The 23,503-nt window shown below is 38.4% G+C and overlaps 1 protein-coding gene across 1 annotated transcript in view; it reads left to right on the top strand.

Annotated features, from left to right (window-relative positions):
- The window catches only part of lingo1a (leucine rich repeat and Ig domain containing 1a), a 77,701-nt gene that overhangs the window by 24,129 nt on the left and 30,069 nt on the right, over positions 1–23,503 (top strand). The gene's annotated exons all lie outside the window — the stretch shown is intronic.

Raw genomic sequence — 23,503 nt, 5'->3', positions numbered from 1 at the left:
ATGATTTGAATATAAATCGATGGAGAGGAGGCCCTGACATGATTTTCTGCCTGGTGCATGATGCAGTGAGGTTGGTTATCTTCCGTAAGTGAGTCAGGGTTTGGCAGAAGATTTTGAGGTAATTTTTTTTTTTTTGTATTGTAGCATGGCCTTCTGAGTCATGCAGCTTCTCCTCGGTTCCCCCGTAACTGTTAGGAATTACTGACCAGCTCTGGAGTGATTAGACTAACTGAACTAAACATAGATTTAGTAATATTACCCTTTCATTTCATTCCCGTTGATCAAATAATCTTTCTCTGCGAATTTCAGCACTGAACGCTGATATAAGTCCTGCTGTACAATATGTAATACTTTCAACGTTTAATTGAAGTCTTAGTCTGAAGTCTTTAATATCTTTTTTTTTTGTTGCAACATCATGACATCAAATAGAAATAATGTAGATGTCATCTGACAGTAATCCTGACATATTTTGGCATCATTTGAAATTTAAGAAACACAACTGGGATTCTAAAAGTTATGTAAGATAAACAGACAAGCAAGGAGATTAAGTTCTTAAGTGCTGCTCATACTTAAATGTCTGTTAATCAAAGAGTAAAATGATTCACAACTGTCAGTGGGAGCTTATCTATGTACCCATGGTCCTTTGTTCCCATGGTCCTATTCAAGGTCCTATGCACCAAAGTTCAATATTGTACTTGCAAACATTGATTCTCCTGTTGGTTTCAGGTCAAATTATACTTGTTTCAAGTAAAAATATTTCAAAAATAAATTCACCTGACCCTGGACTTCTTTCCTTAATTTTACCTGTTTGGAAATGGCAGCAGTCAACTACAATTGATTTCCTAACCCTAAAATGATCAATAATTATTTTGTCCTTTTTTCATCTTCAGTTTTTCTTCCTCCCTTTCCTTGGCAAATTCTTACTATTTTGGATTTAGGGCTGAAATATGTTTTTCTCCACACAAAAAGAGTAATTCCTGGGGTGCCCTGGTTAATCACCAGGAAGAGCACGTACCATTAGGGCAGAGTCTTGTGCAATATTTATTACTCTTACTGGTATATTGGTAAGACAGGATCCTGAGAGCATAAACTGGGAAGCTGGGGACCCTTTGCCATATTCCCATGATGCACCATATGAATGAAAACATAGTGCCCTCAGAGCATAGGAATGACCCCATGTTGGTTGTCTTCCACGTCAAAACCAGGGAAAACATCTGACATCATGTACAAAATCTGGGACATAATTGACTGGATTTTGACACATCTACAGATTTTGAATATTAACAAAGTGTTGTAACATTTCTTTCTTTCTGTCATTAATTTAACTCTGGGGAAATCATGTATGCCATTGCACGTTTTTGCTTCGGTCAAATGTAGACCTACGTGCCACTACCAATTCCCCAAAGGCAGAGTCCATCCTGTGTGATGTATGAAGTGTTTTTCTTTTCTTTGATTGACTTAACTTGGTTTAGCAGAGAGACTGAGCCTCAAGTACGACCAGCACCATTGTTGGAGCAGAAATGGTTGACTAGTTACATAGCTTTTCCCCTTCAGTCTTGGCATGTAATTAACCTTCAATCATCGTTTCACTCATCAGTATCATCTATAATTCTATAAATGAAATGTAGCGCCGCAGGGGTCTCCTTGTGTGGGAGAGGTCACCTGCTATTTTATTAATAACTCTTCTGAGGCAGGAAACAGTTAATACGTGCTAGGTCCTCCCACGATGAAAGGATTTAATATTTGACAGAGTGCACTTCTTGAGCTATTACTTTAGAATACTTCAACTCACAGAACAGAACACTGAACTTTTTATTATATACCCTGTACTCACAGGAAAATGATGCACTTAATGTCAGTCACTGAGTCATGCATCAACAACCAAGTGAACAAGTAGCACTTGTACACTCAAGCCAAATTTACAAAATGCATGTGCTGTTTAACTTATTCCAAATGCATCTTACATCATTTCTCTCTGGGGGTTGGAAATGTTTATAGCCCATGTTATCATCCACATGCAATGGTATATGCATGGATTCGTTTGTAATGTAATACAGAGCAAGATCTAAGCAAGAATAAGAAATACAAGATACAGGCAACTGCTCTCTCCTTCCTCCTCTACCTCTACTCCCTTCTCTCTCAATAAACCAGCTTAGTTTTACTTTTGTTCCTGATGCTTTGCTGATAATTTCTTGTTGTGTGCCAGTCATTCCTGATTCTCGTTAGCTTTTCCAACTATATAACTGAGCACAGAGGGATGTGTTCAGTAGTGGTTTCCCGTTGCCTCTTGTTCCTTCACCTTGATCTAAAGTCTGCAATTGGGCCTGTCAGACGTATCAGATGCAAGTCACGTGACTTGGACTTGAGTCAGACTCAACTCACAAGTTTGATGATTTAAGACTTGACTTGACAAAATCAAAATAGGACATTCACTTGAACATGGGCCTTTTGACTTGAAAAACATGATATCTGACCCCAAACCTGAAGATTAAAAAGTATTTTAATTACAAAGCCACCCATAAATTAATTCATTTCCCTTCATTTCATGAAAACATTAATAGCATAGTTAACATTGCTTTATTTTCTGTGTATGGAAGAACAATTTATAAATTCAGTAACAGTGCTGTTTTGAACAAATCACTATTACAGACTATAACATACCTGAAGTGGATGGGGTAACAGGAGATGAACTATAAGCTAGGCGGTGCATTTCTCAGTTCCTGTATGTGATACACAAATCTTTTGAAAGATTGCTTGTATTTTTGCCCTTATGTGTGATTATACTGCACAAGTTGTTTGTAAATGGATGTTTTGCTTTTAATCACAGTCCCCAATCAATCAATAAAGCAATATGTTCGCTGATATCCATGGAGGCATTCAAGGACATAACTAATTGATGAATTGCCATTTTGTAGGTGAAGTATTCCTTTAAATTTTAGTGATACTCTCATACCCACTTAAGCTCTGCAAGGGAAATCTGTCTTCTTTTCTGACATTGGACTGTATTGGGCCCTCTGAGTGGCAATCAGGAAAAGACGGGGGTTAGACGGAAGCTCCTGGTATTGTTTATGGCTAAGCTCTACTCAGCATGGTTTATTTCAGCTCCCTCTAATTACCAGATGAAAGAAAAGCAGAGTCCTCTTTGACATTTGACCCATAAGTCACTTTCTGTAACTCCCAGCAGCCATTTCAGCGCTGGCTTTCCGTCACTGAAAAGGCTGATAATTATCCAAGCTCACTCCCTAACCTCCAAACATTCACACACACAAACACCAAATACACACACCACAGGGGGACGGCGCATGTTGCTGGGAGCCACACATTGAGAAATGGCCATAACCCTGGAACAAATAGAGCCAACCAATAGAGAGCTAGCATTTCCAAGCCCAATAATTGCCTCAGAAACTGCATGGAAATAATGAGATTCTGCTGACACAATGCAGCAGCCTGAGCGAATGCAATATATGTTGTATCCAACCTCTCCACAGTTTGCTTGCTTGGCTTTGTGTGTGAGCAGTAGCGTGTATATGCCCAAACATTTATGTATTTGCCATTTGGCTCTGCAGGGTAGACAGGCTGAAGAGGTTAAATGGTTTTATTTGCTATCCCCTGTTTGCGCTGTGGAAACTCCTAGCGCCATGCCCCTGTGAAATTGCTGTTGTATCGTGGCTCTATCTATCCTCTAACCTGAAAAAAGGTAGGACAAAATGACAATGTTATGATAACACACTTCAGCCTACTGCTTTTTGCAGAGCACTGTGACAGAACCAAGCCACTATAACTGAGTAGTGTTTTTGATGGGAGAGGGAACTCCTTCTAAATATCATATGTGTTTACTATTTAATTTCTCTATTGTTGTCTACTATAGAAATCATTTGGCTGGAAAACTAGACAAATCTGTCAACTTATGTTTAACTATTTGAAACTGCAGCAAACAGGCTTGATTTCTTTCAAAAACATAGGAAGAAGGCAATGAGCAATAAAAGAAGCAAAGACCTAAAAATTGGCAAGAAATAAGTAAAAAGTAGAGGAAAAATACCTGAATATAAGTAAAATTAAATTAAAAAAAAAAAATAATAAAATGCAATTATGATATTATAAATATAGTTTTTTCCCTGGCTTTTTTCTTTTTTCCCCGATACATTTTTCCCTAGTTTTTTAGAACTTGTTTTCTGAATCTGATAATTTCTTGAAAATGAGAAGTATGTTTTTAAGGTCTAGTGTGTAGGATTTAGTGGCATCTAGGAGTGAGGTTGCAGATTGCAACCAAGTGAAACTGTGTGCCGAGCATGTAGAAGTACTATGGTGGATGGCCTGATCTACCTATAGAAACAACATGGCTTATTCAGTGGAAGAGAGCCCACTGTGTAGATAAAAAAGGCTCATTTGAAGGTAATACAAGCACAACTTAAAATACTGGATAATCTGTCCCCCTAAATCCCAAATAAATGACATGCAAGAACTGCTTATCGACATAAATAACCCACAGCAGGGACTAATGTTTAGCATTTTTATTTAGATTTAACATCAGTCAAACTATTTAAAAATGCTAAACATTAACCCCAGCTGTGGATAATTTATGTCTATAAGCAGTTCTTGCATGTCAATTATTTGCTTATCCAGTCCAGCATTTCTCAACAGTTACTAGACATAATTTTATGAATCTTTGTTTCTGCCTTTTAGTTGGCATATCAGGGTTAAGCTTAAAGACAAATGGTGAGTGTCAGCAAGTGACTGACATGATTTTCTGCTCATCATGACCCCTAACCTGCTTGTGGATATGGATTATTAAGATGAAAATGGTTCTACATAGATAAGTAAAGCATCAAACTTATTATTTATTTGTTGAGGAGTCAATCCAACATTACAGCCAATAAAAGTGCCATTTTGACACGTGTGATTCTTCTGTTGACCCCAAATTGTAAACAAAAATCTCTCAGGGTGATTAAAGTAAAAATTCTTGTTTTTGTTGAGTAAATTCGACTCGTTTGTGCTCTGAACATCTCCAACAAATGTTGACAGATGCAGCTCTGTTTGACTGCGCTCCTGACAGACTTTGGATCACAGTGGGTTGTCCGTGCTGGAATGAGTACTGTTGTAAATCAAACAAGGCAGAACTGTGGATTTTGTTTTCATTTGATTCATTGTGATTAATAAGCCATACACCATGTGTGTTTTTGCCGAACTCAGATAGCAGCTGGTAGACTTCTAGCAAGGTCAGGGAAAAACACTCAGGGACTTTAAATAATTTCCTCGAATAAAGATGAAGATGCGACCCAGATGAGTAAAACCCTAATTTAATTGCACAATCTTAGTTGGGCACATTGCACTAATCACCAATATAGTCAAATGCCCATAACAGCACCCTGAGGGGTCCAGTATACTCCAAACAATATTGAATTTGGCTGGTTGCTGATTATGCAACAGATCAGTCACTGTGACTGGATGCATGTATGTCCAAGACAAAAGGCTGAACTTGTGAATCATGGTAAAGATGCTACAGAAATACACTTACAAAAGGAGATTTAGTGTAGTTGAACAAAGATTAGATGAGTAATGACTTCCTGATAATAATACAGGAGACAAGGATAAATTAAAGCACAGCAAGGTGAGTTTAACAGATTCTGTCAACGCAGAGAAAATGTGTTACCATCCACAATGCTTTAAAGAGAAACTCCACCGATTTTAAAGAGTTGTCTTGGGGGAGCTACACGTCAAAAAAGTTGTAATAAATGTGTTAGGTTGCCTCAAGTTATGTCAGTAAACAGACTTCTGTAGCCTGCTCCTAATGATTTCAAGGAATTTTCAAGGACTTTCCAAGCCCAATTCTCTCAAACTCAAGAATCCAACACAGCACACACATTAAGACACAGATCAAGGTCAATTACTGTTGCAACACTGAATTTTTTACTAAAAAGTACTGAGTACTAAACAATATCAAAAGGCCTTCAATTTGTGTTCTTGTACAAAATATAATATAAGCACTTTTATTGGCCTGTGTCTATTCATGACTATTTGCAAAAACTTTTAAGGCATTTATTTTTTCCTCAAATTTACAAAATTTCACAGATTACAAGACCCCTGGGAACCCCGTTGCATGTTGGAGGCTAGCAGTTTACAATTGACGCTAAGATAAACAAATTTCTGTCTGAACTGTTAGCGATCAAGCTGCACTATGGATAATGTGGGTGCCAGAATTTGACAGGGAAGCAGAACGCATGAAATATAAAAAACAGTATCTCTGGTTCAACTGTATTGTATTTTTCCCCTTATTTTCTGAATACCGTTTTAAATGAAAATGTCACTATCAGTGTGTGTAGTTAGCTTTTCTGCTGTTAAGAGTAAGTGGCAGAACAAGGCTGTGCAATTAATGGAAATATAATGGAAATCATGATATGGCAAAATCCAAATTGCAGGGAGCTGCAGTTTTTTGAGGTAAATGTGTCTCAACATACCATTGTAGGTGAAAGCATTGTGATGATACAGAGATGCCAAACCTATAAATCAAATTTGCAGACATAAGGGAACCAGCTTGTTTGGTGTAGACTCTGGCAAAAAAAAAAAAAAAAAAAAGTTTAATGTTTGGTTTTTTTTCATTAGAAATTAAAAAGAAAAATAATAATTTCCACTAAAATTCTGACATAAATCCCATCATAATATCTGTCAAAATAATTGCAATGTAGGTTTTTTTTTTGTTTGTGTCTTAATTTTGCATATTGTGCAGCTCTACCATGGAAGGTGGTTGCTGTTTAGGGGGATTAAAAGGTGTTTTTACTGGGAGGACTTCATAACACTGCTGACCCAGAAAGTACAGAAGAATAAAAAAAATCTGGCTTTGTGGTCAACAGCCCAAGCCACACACACAAGCCAAAAAGTTTAGGGTTGAAGGGGGGAAAAATGGGAGGTTGCAATATTAAAGGCCTGTAACATCAGCATTTGTCAGTACATTCGGGTTAATGGTGCTAGCCTTCAGAGATGAAATGACAGAGTGGGAAAATTCTTGGTCCAGGCCGCTACCTTGCTCAAATGAGGTGTCAGATGCAAGCCATTAGCTTTGTGCAAGTTAAGACATTTTCACTGTGAAATGTCTGAGGGGTTAAAAAGTGAGCTGTCTGTCAGTTGCTTAGTATGAAAATGTTATGCTAAAAAAAACAAATGATGTTCAAAAAATAATGGATTTTTGATGCCCCAGTGGAGCTCTAATGTACAGCAGATGACAAACAATTCGAGTATGTTGAAGACATTTTGTCATGTTGCAAAGCAGTGTTCAAGAGGGGAGGGTGAAACTTGTAATGTGGATAAACTGATTATATTTCTACATTGGTCCAGCAATATGTCTTTTTATTATACTATATAGTAGGAAAATAAAGATTAACTGATAAATACTGGATGAATAGGCTGACTGAATTTGAATTACCAAAAACAGAGCAAACAGGGAATTACAACTGGCAACGCCTCCCAGCAATATATGAAAATGTGGCCAAATAGGCAGTCATTAGAAAACAGTTACTAGAGGATTTCAGGTGAACTCATATCCTAAAATTAATCATCACAAGCTATCTGAGAATAGATTCTGGTTTCACGTTTTCCATTATTTTTGCTAAAGCTGCTTGTGCTCAAATTCAGTTCAAAGGACACAATAAACAGGAGAGTGTTTTTAGGCAGGTGTCACTGTGATCAGCAATGTTATATAGTTGTTAACCTTGTTCACTGGGATTTACTTGTTTGGTTTTTGTAAGGAATAGTCTTTTTTAAAATTCTGTTTAGGAAATGCATATAATTTTTCCATGACTCATGCCTTTAAGTGACAATATTAGATGCATGAAAAGCATTAAGAGTGCAGGCTTTGAAAATAAGCCTGAGGCACTGGGCTTCTATAAGCATTTTCATGTGTGTGGCATCAGCAAAATTGATGAACGCTGACCATCCACGTCTTTGCGAAGCCTCTGTGAAGTCTTTGTGAAGTGTAAAATGATTAAATCATGTCGTGTTCATGCTGTAAAGCCACTCTTTCAGACATCAGTTCAAGGGTGTTTTCACAATGGGCAGTTTTAACACACCATGAGCTACACTTAACTCTGTATTAAAAGGGCACTTCTGTGGCTTTGAGAATGATTCATGACTTTCCATACTGCTCTTAAGTAAATTTCAATTCATAAAATGCCTTTTCTGTATGATGCAACATTGCACTGTATAGAGGAAAATACACTGGAGACTTAAACGTGTGTTCATTTACAGGTAGTCAGAAGCTGAAGAGAAAATGAGATTAGACCTTTCCCTGCATGCAATCACTCAACGGATCGACAAGGATTTGGCTGTCAACAATTTAGTAAAGCCATGGTGGCAGCTATAAAGTGATTGAAATCTCTCTAGTCTTCAGAACGGTGTAGTGTTGGTGAGGAGTGGGGGGTGACCCCAAAACCGAATAGTGATTACTTTACCAGTGTACACTACTCCAAATACCACTCCCTCACCCTCCTTTACTGCCTGAAAAACAAAAGGATGGGATTTGATTCAGGGGCAGATTAGATTTGTGTGTGTGTGTGTGTGTGTGTGTGTGTGTGTGTGTGTGTGTGTGTATTAGTGTGTTCATGCACCCACATGTTTGTGGTTACTGTGTGATTGTCTGTGCACATACTTTTATGCGTGTGCCTGTATTGCACAGAGATCGAGGGGTGGCAACATCTTTTACAAGGAGCTCTCATGTCAGGAAGCCATTGTCTGTGCGCCGAGTTGACAGGCGAGTAGCCTAGGCAATGGATGGTGCCCTGCAGATGAAAAAAAATAAATAAAAGTGGAGCCATTGTTTCTGAGGCCATCTGCAGAATGTCTGCAGGGGTCTGGGCCAAAGCGCTGCTTGTAATAGCTTGTCTATAGTGAAACACATTTGTCATATTTGTCTTTCTGGCAAAATGAAAACCCAAATGGCTAGATGAAACAAAAAAGATAAAACAGCATCCACAGTTATTGACCCATAAGTGTATGTTCATAGTTTAATATGATCAGCATCAAGAGGTGAGTGTAAATGTGACAATGTGAGTTATGGGTTAGGCTTGGGCGGTATCACGGTATAACAGTTGAACAGGGTTTTTAGAAATCCCATAGGTAAGTTTTTAAATAACGTCATAAACACAAGCACTCCTCTTCTGTTTTAACTTATTGTATGTAGCTCACAACATGCACCACCAGAGCTCAGTTTCCCGTCTCTACTGGTGAAACACGTAATTAAGCTGAGAGTCACCCCAACACCTCGTGTTGGAGAGATAAGTTATAGGACTGTAAAAAGTCTAAAAAGTCTGCCAGCAACAGCAGAGAGAGATCACAGGAAAAAACTGCGTATTTTCACATCTTACTCTGTGAATTAAGGATTTATTTCGACCAAACCGAAGCTGGTGTTTGTTGGAACAGTAGACTTACCATTTACATTTTTAGCAAGAGTAAGCCAGAGGGTTTGGGTGAGTTTTATTTTGTTGAATTCAAAAAGTGTGCAGTTGTGTTTCTGTGTTTAATAAGGAAAATAGGTGGGGAGTTAGCGTGGCACACTTATACTGTTATATACAATATACCCCAGTGAAATGTTAAGGTAGTATGATACTAAATATTACAGACCACCCAAGTCTAGTATGTGCCCTCCTGAAGTTTATGCAATAGGAATGCATTTCCTTAAATTTTGAATGGGATTTCTGAATTGCTTCTGTAGTAACAGTATCTGCTGTACACCACTGAAATGATTGGAGTCCTGAAACCTGAGCTGAATGTGGTTGGATTTCCAAACAGACAAAGATAGCTTAAATATGATCACAAAAACCCTAATGAATCAATTTCAAAAAACACATAATACATTTTCTAATATAACAGAAAAGAACTTGGTTGGCTGTTGTCAATGAGTCTTACACTTTTCACCTGAAGACCCTGTCAGAAATGAACATGCTGACTTATTCACAGTACATTGACAGGTAAATAATGCTTTCACAAGTCTTTATTCCAAATTATACTCCTTTCACTCTCAAGGTGATAGCACAAAAATAATGTCATTCCTCAACTCCCTTTAACGTCCATCATTGTCTGCCATCCAGACTAATAGTCTGGATGTTCTTTCTACTCTACAAGAGCTAAAACAACCTAAGCACTCAATGCCAAAAGCAAAAGACCCTGCTTTTGAAGGCATCCCCTAGGAACTGTCAGCCCCCATAGATGTAATTGGACCTATTTTCCCAAATTGCTATGTCAAGGCTGACAATTCTTATAGGAATTGAAAAGTTGCTTTGAACTTTGTCTCAAAGGAATGGAAAGGATCTTTTTGAAACATCTAGTTTTCACACAATATCAGAATTAACACAATATCACACAATATCGGAATTAAACACTGTTATTTGTAAAAGTCTTATCATCAAGGTTTGCAAAGTATTATTTCCCAGGAAGAACCAGTCTCATAATGCATCACGCCAGTCAAACAGGCTCAAAATAGAGCAATTGCAAGCAGTTTTGTGTCTGAACACAGAGAAAGCATTTGGCTGTGACTGAGTGGGAGTATTAATGAACACTTTAAATTGTTTGATTTTACATATTATGTATAAGTCAGAGCAAAACACCATCCTAACTACACAATGTGATAATAAAATCATCATCCTGACTAGTATTTCCCTTTAAATAATTGGTAGGCCCATCTTAATCACTCAAGTGATTATCAAAGGAACAAAACACCACGTCTTTCTATGCAGATGATATTTTGCTTTGTATATCAAAGATTTTGAACGTTACTATATGTTCTATTCACACTTGATGAGTTTGATCCTTTACACTGTATAAAAATAAATCTGCAGGGTCCATCATTATGCTTCTGCATGTCATGGTTGAGCAAGTGGCCCTGTTGTAGTAGACTTCTAAGTGTAGACATAAATCTGTTATGTATCTGGTATTCTTTTAAAGATGTATCCTGCATGACACGTTTATGTAAAGACAAAATGATAAACTCCTTTTACTGGGCATTTCAGATACTCCATTCGAGAAAAACTAATCGTAAATGATAACTAAAGTTTTATCTTCTGTTGGGTCAATAGGTTGGGCTTTTTTGAAAAATCAGTTCTCAGTCAATGCACCCAAATATAACTATTAGCAATTTTGTTATCAAGCGGGTCCCTGTAACATAAGCCATTCTAGCTAAAAAAAAACAAAAAAAAAAACACCAAACATACAAACAAACAAACAAACAAAAAAACACTGCTTTGTGAGACTAATAAGAGGTTACTTGCAGCTGTCAGGTGATTTGCCAAGCTTGTTGTAGATATGTGATATGCCAGTTTCGTTTGGCATATCTCACACCTGACATTTGATTTCTTTATTTTTTTATTTTTCACCTCTCAATTCATGTATGGTCAAACTGCCCCAGTTTTAGTACTGCTGGACTACTGTAGACTGATATTAGTTGAGAGCAAGTCGGAATCACAAAACTATCACACAATTTAAATGTCCTTGTAGAAGAATAAGTAATTAATATTAATGCATGATGAATGATGTTAATACTGATTTAGATGTCAATTACCAGGTCAACAATCAGAGTTTCAAAGCATTCAGGTCAGTCCTAATATTACCAAAAATCTTAAGCTTGAATATTTTCTTAAACATGTTAGTATAACTCTACCAAAAGAGCAAACACACATTTGTAAGTGTGGTGTATACAGAGGCAGGGAGGAGAGGGCTGTAGTGAGAAGACTCTCATCTTGTATTAGGTTCTAAATGCAATGTTTTTGGTTGTTGGAGCAGAAAGATGAAGACAATATAAACAATTAAATCAGGCCTGTTTGTGAAGTTGAAGGACAGCATCATTCTCCCCAAAAAGAGAAATTTGTGTACGAAAAAACACAGTAGAAATCAGCGATAATATAGAAAACAAGAAGGCAAATTGCAGAGGATTATGCAGTCTCATTTGGGCCTCAGTGATAGATTAAGCCCCGGCATTCAAAGACATTGTGTTTTGTTCAAGGGTGGAAGTGACTTTGCCAAGACATTGCGAGATAAGAAGCTAACTGTTATTAGTTTAATGGGAATGATAGTGTGCCCACAGCAGTGTGTGCAAGTAGCATGGGAGCATCATTTGTCTTTGCAGTACTTCTTACACAGCACTGAGGCTGAGTAGCAGTGAGAGAGCAGCAGCCGGCCAATTGTTTAGTGGAAAATCTAAACCACTGAAGACAGAGTGTTGCTCATATGACCACTGGCCTAACAGAGCTGGGTCCAATTTACTGCAATTGGTGTGAATAATCCCCTCCTTATCCCTCTGAAATTGAGGATAGATTTGTTAATGTCACTTGGAGAGAAAGTCTAGAGACTATTTTTTCTTCATTACACAATAGGAAATTTACACCAAACAATCTGATATTGGTGGATTATTTACGTGCAACAAAAGCCTAAGAGGTAATAACCAAGAAGCTAGTTAGCCCTCTTCCATAGATGTTCCCAATCATGTGCAAGAAGCATTGTGTAAAACAGCTACTTGAGGGGGTTCTTTTACCAAGATTATATGGTACTTGGAAGCTGTGCAGTTGGTTGCTCTTTGTTCATATTTCTTCATCTTTGTAACAATCACAAAGATTGTCCTCTGGTGTGCTGCCATGGTCTCAAAATGGTTTTCATGATCTTGATGACTGTCATTAGCGTGTTGGTTCAACACCTTTGCAACATTAAAGCTCTGAACTGTCTGTCACTAAAATTAGCTTCCATTCAAGAATGTCACACTGCAAAGCCAAAATGACCACCCCTAAATCCCAAGCAGTCCCTTGATAATATCCTGGCAGGATGTTATTAGTGCTGGATTTTGAATCTTCATTGTAGGTTATGCATTTGCAAGCACAAAACCAGATGTCAGTAATGCCAAATCCAATTCCTTGCATATTTGGTTGCAGCCTGCAAGCCCATATTACAATGCTTATTCATGATCTTTGCAATTCAAAGCCCATTGAGGGTAGTTTTCCCCTTCAGCCTCGCCAAATACACTGCTTTCCATTTTCACTGCACCAGGCATTTTACACAGCAGCATAATAATACAAGTCAGGGCAAATGAGTGACTGTGAGGGCAAGGGTGAGTGACAATGAGTGAGTCAATGTGTGTTTGTGTGTGTGTGTCTGTTTATATATGTGTGTGAAAGTCTATAAGGAATTATGCAAATTCTCTTCACTATAGCTACTAGACCTGTTGAAAAATAGATATACTAGACATTTCACCATCACTCTAAAATGACAAAGCATAAACACTTTGTGTAAATACATTGACCTTTCAATGCATACATGTATTTAAACTTTAAATAATAATAATAAAAAAACATTAAATTTAAAAGTCCTTTTTCTCCGTATTAATTTTATTTAACTTTATAATTAATTTAATTTAATTTTATATTGTTGTAAAAGCATGTTGCTTATAATGTTGCTCTTTTACAGAAAATAAAAATATGAAGGCAAAGTTGCTTTTTGGTGCTGATACCAAATTTGTTCTGAAGGTGTCACAATGAAATGAAATCAAAATGGTAAAAAAATGCACTCAGTAGAGTGCAGATTTCCACCAGGCAGCTACCTGAGCCCATTACATCCACTCCGAACGAGTCTTGTAATTCTAGCAGACAGAGTGCAGTGCGTTTTAGAAGTGCTCCTAAAACCACATGCCTTGTCTATTTTTGACAGAGCTGACTGATTTCTCCAGCGAGCAGTCACTGTATGTAAAATACAGATATCTTACAATGTAATTATGAGTATGAATGTGTTTTTAAAAACTAAAAAAAGCCACAAATCTTTGATTCACATCATTCGAAACTGGACTTAATTGTAATAACTTTGTCTGTACGATACGACACAGCAGAGTAGGAAATAACAATGATAAATACAACCAAAATAGTAAAAACAAAAAAGAGAGAAACCATTTAACTACATAGCCTTTATGTTTGAAGTACAAAATATCAAGGTAAAATGACCGAATCAACAAAATCTCTACAAAATTGGGCAGGCAAAACCCGATCTGAGCCAGATCGCTGAGAGCTACGGTCAGTTAAATGTTCAAAATGACACCAAACTTTTCTTTGGAAGTCAATTTTTGAACCATAAAGAAGGTCAAGATGTTGTCTGCAACAGACCAGGGAAGGCTTGTTATTTTTACCAATTTCTGGAGAACTTACAGCCACTGTCAGCCAGTTAAGAGAGGTGAGGAGTTAGCAATTAAAAATATACTATAAAACAGTCAATTAAAAAAAGTTTCTTCAACAACTGTGAATCGCTGCGACCATAGAAGAGCCTTGAGCATACAGCTATAAATGTACACAAAAAATATTAGGCTAATAGGTACAGTAGTTTACAAAATTAGGTGCGGACAGACAGACACACAAACTCACATACACACAGATATGTATGTATGAAATGCATAATTCCTTAAAGGCTAACTTCTGGAGGTAAAAATGAATGACAACTTAAATGTGGCAAGTTTAAATAGCAAAAATGTATAATGGAAAAATCTGCTAAATGTAAACCATCATTACCATGTCACAAGGAGATAATTGTGCAGCCATTTTTAAATTCTGAACAAAATAGTGTTTTCACAAAGCAACACTGGTGATGTTCCTGTGTGAAGGCTCTACTCTACAGACCATGATACAATTAATTTGCATTGCTTTGCCTGTCTGTACAAATACTGATTATGTGAAGTGGAATGGACAGAAGAAAATTACTAAGAATGTGTCATAGAGGAACTCTCCATGTGTTTATGTGCTGTGATTACACAGTGGGAGGAGAGCGAGGCAGAATGACTCTATGCTGTCTTTGCCAGGAAACCCACAAAGAAGTAGACGAGTAGTTCAGAATTGTAATCAGCACCTGTGCCACTAAAGTCTCTTCAGTATAAAGGTCAGAAGTATAGGCATGTTGCAAGATGGCAGTAAATCGGAGGCTTTTAGGGAGCCTCTGTTAAAAAGGCCATAAGGGGTACAGCAGAGAAAGACTGATTGGTGTTGCTGTGGCAGTGCTTGGGATGCTTGTGCAAACTGCTGGTGAATGTTATTGATTTAGGTGTAAATCTAACCCACCAACACATATAAAAAAGATAAAAGCTTGCACATTTTATAATATGATTCTTGCAGTGGTGGAAAGAAACTATGTTAGTACGTTTAATCAAGTACTACACACGAGGGGAACACTCCCTAAATTAAGGCTTCCAAAATGTTATTTCCATGGCCTATAGGGAAGTTCAGTCAATATTTGTGAACATGAGCTGCTCTTTCTCAAAGCCAGAAACCAGAGCAGTCCTAAACTTGTGATTTTGTCTGGAGCTGCTCCATAGTCAATGAATGGGAGGCTGATTTTTTGGTCGCACATTATTCTTTTCTTTTTAAACCCTAATGAGCTTTATTCCATTGTAGTGTTCACAGAAGAAAATATGTACATCTTCTCAGAACATTCCCCATGGGTGCGCTTAGTTTCACCAACAATTCATTGTCTCCAGACTCTGTAGTTGATGATATCTCACATTTTAATTTTACCACTTAAGTTTTAGGATTTGGGAGAGAGTTTGTTCATGTAAACTCATTTTTTGGACTGTCTTATACCATAGGGATAAAGTATTAATTTTGAAAATGGATGTAGTTTCCCTTTTATTACAATTCTGAGTTACTTGAATTTTACGTTAGCATTGTAATTGTTTGCTACTTCATACTTCTACCACATTTCGGGGGGGAATATTGTACTTCTTACTCCACTACATATATAGGGTATCTGTAGTTACTCGTTACTTTGCAGATACAGATTTTAAAAACATGTATTCACATATTGAATGCCTGCTCATTTCCAAACAAAAATTCACAAACATATTTTTTACAACAACAATCTAGGAGTGAGTCATTGTGCCAGAGCCAGTGGCTTGATTGCAACTTTGACATCAATCCATGTATGAATATTTTTAACATTGCAGAATTTGGAAAAAAACAAAACAAAATATTGACATGACCTAATGGGCCAAGTTTAGCAAAAGCCTCTTACACCTAGGGGCACAACGTCTCGCTTTCCCTCCTGTTTGAGTTGCTGCTGCAGGAAGTAGGGCTGTCCTTGTTTTTGACAGAATAAATAAAGAAGAGGGTGGCAAATAATTCTGCTCTACTGTATCTGAGGTCCCTTTCTGTGCTGCTGTAAAGAGAGAACATGACATTCCTGTTGACATTCTGGTAGCTGTGGGCCTCTGTCCATGGTGCTGAACAGAATAAAAGCAGGCCCACACTGTTTTGTGCCTCAGCTTTGCATCAGAGTGAGTGGCGCTCTCTATGGTCCTGGAATCACAGCATACAAAGTGGCCTGAAACTGCAAAGTAAATATTCTGTACTTTTTTTCACATTACACACCAGTTGAGGCAAATTAGTGATTTGTGATATCGGGCTATATAAATAAAATAGACTCATTACCACTATAAAATCCAATTACTTGTAGAGAGGAACATGATAAATTATGTGCATATGCCACCAAAAATGACAAAATTTAAAGCAAAAAAGCTCAACTAAAATCTCTATTTATTGTAGCATTTACTTCATTAAAAGGGGGTTCTGCTGTATGTAGAGTAGATTTTTCATTTATTTGTTTTCAGCAGGAGGTGAATTTCCTCCCTTACTAAGAGCTGTCCAAATCCTGTGCTGAGAGAAAAATTCCACAATGCTGGGGTCGGGTTTCTGTCACAATATGGTGCAAACTGTTGTTTGGACCTTAAAAAAGAACTTCAAGACAAAAGTCAAAAACTTTTGTGATAAGGGAGCTTGTGCAGCTCCAGAGAGAGAGAGAGAGAGAGAGAAAGAAAGGAAAAAAGAAAGAAAGAAGGATACTCCCAGACAATGGGCTCACTCACAAAACAAAAACAATGTGAATTAACTAGAAATCCTCCTTCATCACATCTATCTTTGCTGTTTAAATATTTCAGCCCACATTTAGACGGCCTTTTACATCCTCCGCTCTTTATCATATAGATATATAACAACAATAACAAACGATTATCAAATGATTAAGCACTGCCATGGTTTGGAGCCTTAGACTGTATGTTCTGAAGCCTCAAGTTTAGCATTCCTATCATTTTTTTATGAGCCAGAAGTGACCATATTTGGAAAAGGGGGTGGAGGTGTGGATGAACTAGGGGTGGATCTGACAAATAGACTGGTAGCAACTCCTCGTAGGAAGTCTGTCACTTTAACAAACCAGTTATACAAAAATTCACCCCCCATACAATTATAATGAATGTTTATATTAGCTATAGAGATCAAAACTGTTTCTATGCTAGGCTGTAAACATTTTATTTCTGCTGCAATGTTTGCATTTTAACATGGGGGTCTGTGGGGGTTTACTCTGTTCTGGAGCCAGCCTCAAGTGGCCTTTCGAGGAACTGCAGTTTTTGGAACTCTCCTCTCTGCTCCATTTTTCAGCCCAGGAGGTTGCCAGCTGGCTGCTGCCAGTGTCTGTTATGCTGTCAGTACAGTACTGATTACAGTAGTTATTTTTTAGGGACACAATTTCTGTAGTTTCTGCAAGACTTTTTTTTATTATTATTATTTTTAACCAATATTGACCAGTAGCTTATTGAAGCATTACACATTTTAGTCAAAGTATACAGACAGTGGAAATATCATGAATATCTACAAAATTGAATGCAATGAGATAAGTTTGGTAGTTTGGTAGTTCATTTTTATTTAAAAGGATACCAAAGGGACAAAATATGAAAAAAAAACAACATTGCTGAGCTCTGGTTTCATTTCATGTTTTGGATATTACTCGCAAGTTTCCACTTGTCACCTCAAATGGGGACAACGAGATTCATTTTGAAAATCATAATTTGATTTGGATTCACCTTGTTGACTCTTCTATACAATAACCATGCAACCCTTTCGTGACTTTAATATACTGCTGTGTTTGTATTAATATCAATATTAGAATAAAACTGATGCTCATTATAAGGTGAAGCTTATCAACATAGTTAAATTGCATGACTTATAGCCTTGCAGGTTAGTATTCTGCTCCACTTAACTGCTGTATAACAGGGGAAATGATAGCATCACAATGAGCAAATGCTTATTTTATCATCTCATCACAGAAGCATTTATCTTCCAGAGTCGGGAGTGACAGGCATCTCAGACCCAGTATAGCACAAGATTAAGGACAAGCATGCGTGCCGGTGTTGAGGAACACAGCAGAGCAATTTAATTATTGATGGGATGCTTTCAAAGCCTGTGGCGTCACTAGGTATCCATTGTTACCTCTGTTGTTGTTTGCAGCTCTTAGCGAGGCAGAGAGGATGGAGACGAGGCAGTCGGGGATAAAGACCACAAACTTAGCGTCTCTCCTCCCTTCCGTGAAGTGCGTTCTGCCATGGCTAATTTTCTCCCTTTTGACCTCATTCTTAACCTCATTCTTTCTGGGTTTTATTTATCTAGACACTATCCTGACATGCTTGACCATGGCTGCTAAAATGCAGATATGTTTTGGTTTATTTGTTGTACTCATAATGTATCATAGACCTGTCTCACAGATGCTCAGATTAAAAAAAATAAATAAATAAAGTTGTATTAATTCTTTAATGTCATATCCATATGGAAAAATAATGTCAAGTGACTTTTAGACTAAAGTAGCTTGAGCTACCTCTGTAGCTGAGTTTCTATGTGCTCAGGTCGAGTGTAGCCTACTGATTTGGAAAAGAAAAAGCCTGTGCCCCCCCCCTTAAGGAATGGCTTCACAGCCAGGCACTGGGAAACAGTTGAAAATACAGAGAAAATACCCTGTATTTATAGCAAGGGTGCCTTGGCCATGCGTGAACTGATGCTGATGACATTCACATGTAGCTGTGATGCCTGAGTGGCTTAAGTTGCTCTGAGGGTCTGTGCAGAGAAGCTTGAGGATGCAAGAAGGACAGGCACATTTTTAACCAGACAAATACTTTCTCTCTCTTGTGGGCTATGCGTAAAAACTTGACTGCAATATACACATAACGAGTGTGTTAGATGGTGTGGGGAGGTTACCCACATAAAATGTAATTTGGGTTTTAAAACCTAAGTTGTGTTATGTGTGATTGTGTGGTTCACTGTCTCACAATATTCATTACAGAATTAGGGAAGTAGTCCTTCCACACTAGTTACGCTAACAGTGCCATGTAATGGATGTCGTAGATGTAATGACAACGGCTATGCAAAATTCACCCTTCAGTGATGACAGGAAAATGATGATGATGATGATTAGTAAGGGTCAGATATCTCGATTTACTGCTCACTATTTAGTCAACTGCATATCTTTTTTTATTATCTAGACACCAGTGAGTGAATGAGAGAAAAGTTTCAACAGCCAAATGCCCCTGTTGATACAGCACTAGCTCTTTAAGGTCAGTTGTCTCTGCAGCTGTTGCTCACCAGCCCGGTCACCAAAACAAAATGATGGCATATGTTTCTGAAAATTAGGCATACACCACATTTGTGTGTTTTGTATGTATCATATCATATTTTTTTATGTGTGGTAATTCAGATTACATGTTTATGAGCTGAGTTTCTCAGCAGGAGGAGAAGGTAATGGGGGATGGTGTGAGACAGCGTGTGACATCAACACATTTCCTGCTGTGGTTGATGTAACAACCAGGTATTTTTTAAGGTGACGTCAGCACATTTCTAGTGTGCCAATAATAACAGATTTTTTTTCAGGCAAAGTTGGCATATTTCCAGGGCGGTGCTGCAGCAACAATCGGGTATTTTAAAAGCGACATCTGCACAATTCCAGAAATGGTTTCTGAATCACGCAATAAGGTCACCGGCACCTTCCTATCGCTGTCAACCAGATGACAGCTGTTGTTTCATGGACACCAGAATTAGCCCTTTGCTCTTTAAGAAAACTTCAGCCAGGATGTCCAGAAAAATGCTTACACGTATTTGGAACCTTTATCTCTAATACCTGCAGAACCATTAGATCGGAAATCTCCACCACCACTTTTATGAGTTAGAACATAATCATCTGCCAAGGCAGCGACCACAGCAACAGTCTTCACTCTCTGCTCACTTACATACATACCAATTTTCTCAGAAACTAAATTTTTCAATCATTCAAGCACCAGCAAGTTACACAGATCATCAAAATCTTCCACATCTGTGGCAAAACACCAACAACTAAAGTGAGTAGCCAAATCATGTGCAGACTCAGGGTATGGCTTCTCACACTTTTTCCAATGTCTGAACTGCTGGTGGAAAGCTTCAGGGACTAATGCATACGCCTTCAGAACAGTAGCTTTAACCTCAGCATAGTCCATACTGTCAGCTGCAGTCAGCAAGGAGAGAGCCTCCTGCGTGCGTCCCACTACTGCAACGAAACTGTGAGGTCAGAATCAACCCAGCCCCTTTCATCTGCAATGCACTCAAAGTGAAAAAGGTGTCAGTGTGTTTCTCATTAAATTTGGGGACCAAGTGCAAACTGTTTTAAATGTAATGCAAGTTATTAGTGCCACAAGCCCGCTCTTCGTTCCCTGCAGGTTTCTTAATTTACCGTCTTTGATTAAACTTAGTTTTTCACTCTCTAAGTCTAATTAACCATCTCTGTTTGATGTCTCATGTTTTAAGTGCCAATACTTTATCAAATTCAGCTTGTTGTTGCAGCTTATCCAACTGCAACTCCTTTTCCATCTCTAACTACATCAGCAGTCTCAACATTTCTTTCTGCTGCTCAAACTTTACGGTCAGCTCAGGGAGGGAATCCTGGGAAGACACAGTGCCATCTAGACTATAAATAGGTGACATTTTTGGTATCACAATTTTCATCTTATACAAATTTGCTTTAACAATAGCCTCAACATTTTCTTTCCGTCTTGTATCACCGACACATATTTTATAATGATCCAGGATTTTTAATTAGCTGATCCCTAGTGCATTGATCTAGCCTCTGACCAAGACTCAATGAAATCATCTCCTCCTGCCATGATTAACAACAGCTGAGCAATGCAACACCAACAAGTCCCCGGCAATCACCAGAATATAAAGCAGTGACCTGTTAGTGTGCAAAGGGGGCTGAGATCAACCTCGTAAGTTGAGCGTCTCCTCTAACTGCCTGACCAGATCTACCTATCTCAAAGCCTAGTCTTCAGAGTCTCCTGATGGCAGGTACTTACTCACTTAAAACCAGTGTGTCCAGAAAGTCCCTGCTATGCAGTTACCCCAAGAAAGCCACAGACGTGATCCCAAGCATACAGCTCTAACCACTTTCACCCCACTCTATATTTACTAGCCCATGAGTCCCAAAGGGGAAACACGCTATTCCTACAGGGGAATTAACTCAACACACGCATTTGTTGCAAAGAGGTCAAAACTTACCTTCTCTTGTCCCATGACTTCTTTGCAGATAAGAGTAACTATGCACAGAAATGACTCCATCGCTTCACATCACCAAAACACACCGAAAAAGCCCCGAAACACAATTAAACTCTGACATCCAAACACAAGAAAAGGGGAACCCAAGAACTGACATCACTACCCATCTGCCCAGCTGCCTCCAATTCCCTGATTAACCTGCAGCTCCAATCAGCCAGGGACCAGGAACACTGCAAACACAAGACACAGCAGGACAACAGCCACAAGCCCTGGCAGAGGCCCCAGGGCCGTCACAGTTGTGCCTCCACACAATGCTATGCAATGGATATTATATAATGTAATGATAATGGTTAAATACACCCTTCGGTGATGACAGGAAAATGATGATGATGATGATTAGTAATGGTCAGACATCTCGATTTACTGCTCACTATTAAGCCAACTGCATGTCTTGTTTATTATCTAGACAACAGCAAGTGAATGAGAGGAAAGTTTCAACAGCCAAATGCCCCTGTTGATACAGCACTATCTCATTAAGGTCAGTTGTCTGTGCAGCTGTTGCTCACTAGCCCGGTCACCAAAACAAAATGATGGCATTGTACGTTTATGAAAAAACGGGATGTATTAAATTTGTACATTTAATGCACATCATATCAACATTTCTGGAGTGTCGTAGTTCAGATTACATGTTTATGAGCTGAGTTTGTCATTAGGAGGAGAAGGCGATGGTGGATGGCGTGAGACTTAGGTGACACAGCTACCAAACCAGAGTTCAAGACCAGCTGTGTTTTCAGTGACACTCTGTGACATTTTTAGTGGCTTTTTTTGGCGACAACCAGTTACTTTTTGAAGGTGAGGTCAGCACAATTCCAGCTGTGGTGTAGCAACAATACTGTATATTTTTTAAGCCAATGTTGTCTGATTTTCAGTGATGTTTGTTGTGGTAACAACAAGGTATTTTTTAGGGTGATGTTAGCACATTTCCAGCGGTGGGGGGTGAAAATTCTGGATATTTTTTAACGTTGGCAGATTTTCAGTGATGAGTGTTGCAGCAGCAACTGGGTATTTTTTAAGAACAGGTCGGCCCATTTCCAGCTGTGGTGTAGCGACAATACTGTATATTTTTTCAAGGTTAGGCTGGCATTTTTCCAGTGGTGGTTGCTGCTATAACAACCAGGTGTTTTTTAAGGCAAGGTTGGCACATTTCCAGCTGTGGTTGTGATGACAAAACCAGGTATATTCAGCCAAAATGTGATTTTCCTAGCCATGAGCAAGTGATTTTGTGTCTAAATCAAACCACATCTTAACCACTGCGTTGTCACAACATAATAAAAACTGAAAAGTAAAAAAACGTATCGCCCCAAGATATCTGCAACATAGGAAATATACAAATGCAACATATCCATGGATCCCAGAAACATTCAATGCTTGTATTTATCCAACCAGTTAAGTTGAGCTCACCATGCACCATTGTTCTTCTACTGTTTGGAATTGGCTTCCTGGGGTTTAAATGGTTGTATTTGTAAGACGTGCTGTCACTGGCATTAGATCTACATCTGGATTCAGCTTAGAGCTTTCTCTTGCTGTCTCTCTCTCATCTCCCCGAATGCCTAAATGAATGAATAATATGTAAACAAGACCAAACACTTTAAACAGTAACAAGACATGAGTGAAGTCTCGTTCTGCGGATGAGAAACCCCTCAACCCCAAATGTGCAGCAGACTAATGACTAACCGAGGCCTCTCATGGGTGAGCTGAGGCTAGTGTTGAGGGATTCATCCGATTTGCTGTCCTCCCACAAACCTTAGCTAATCAATGTTCACAGTGGGCAGTGATTACAAATGAGTCCTACAGCTCAGTCATTAAAATGGACTTAAATGCTTTTTAACTGACCTAATTGGTCATGAATTTGTCACAGAATCACATTAAAGACAGGGAAATAATAATGTTGGATCAGAGATAGAAGATGGAAGTTTGCTCCTATGAAATATTTACTCTTCCTGCTTTTAAAGCCCCCTGCAGCCTCTGACTGATGGTGCCTGAAACCCCCTTTATAATCACAGGGAGAGACAAAGGATGAGATATGTATTAGACAACATGCAGGGCCTGCCTCCTGCAAAAGGCTGTGTGTTATGACTGTGTGTGTTTGTATCTGAAGTCCACAGTGC

Source organism: Plectropomus leopardus, chromosome 11 (assembly GCF_008729295.1).
Source record: "Plectropomus leopardus isolate mb chromosome 11, YSFRI_Pleo_2.0, whole genome shotgun sequence".
Lineage (NCBI taxonomy): Eukaryota > Metazoa > Chordata > Actinopteri > Perciformes > Serranidae > Plectropomus > Plectropomus leopardus.
Note: the sequence above shows the minus strand (reverse complement) of the source record. Positions and strands in the feature narration are given on the sequence as shown.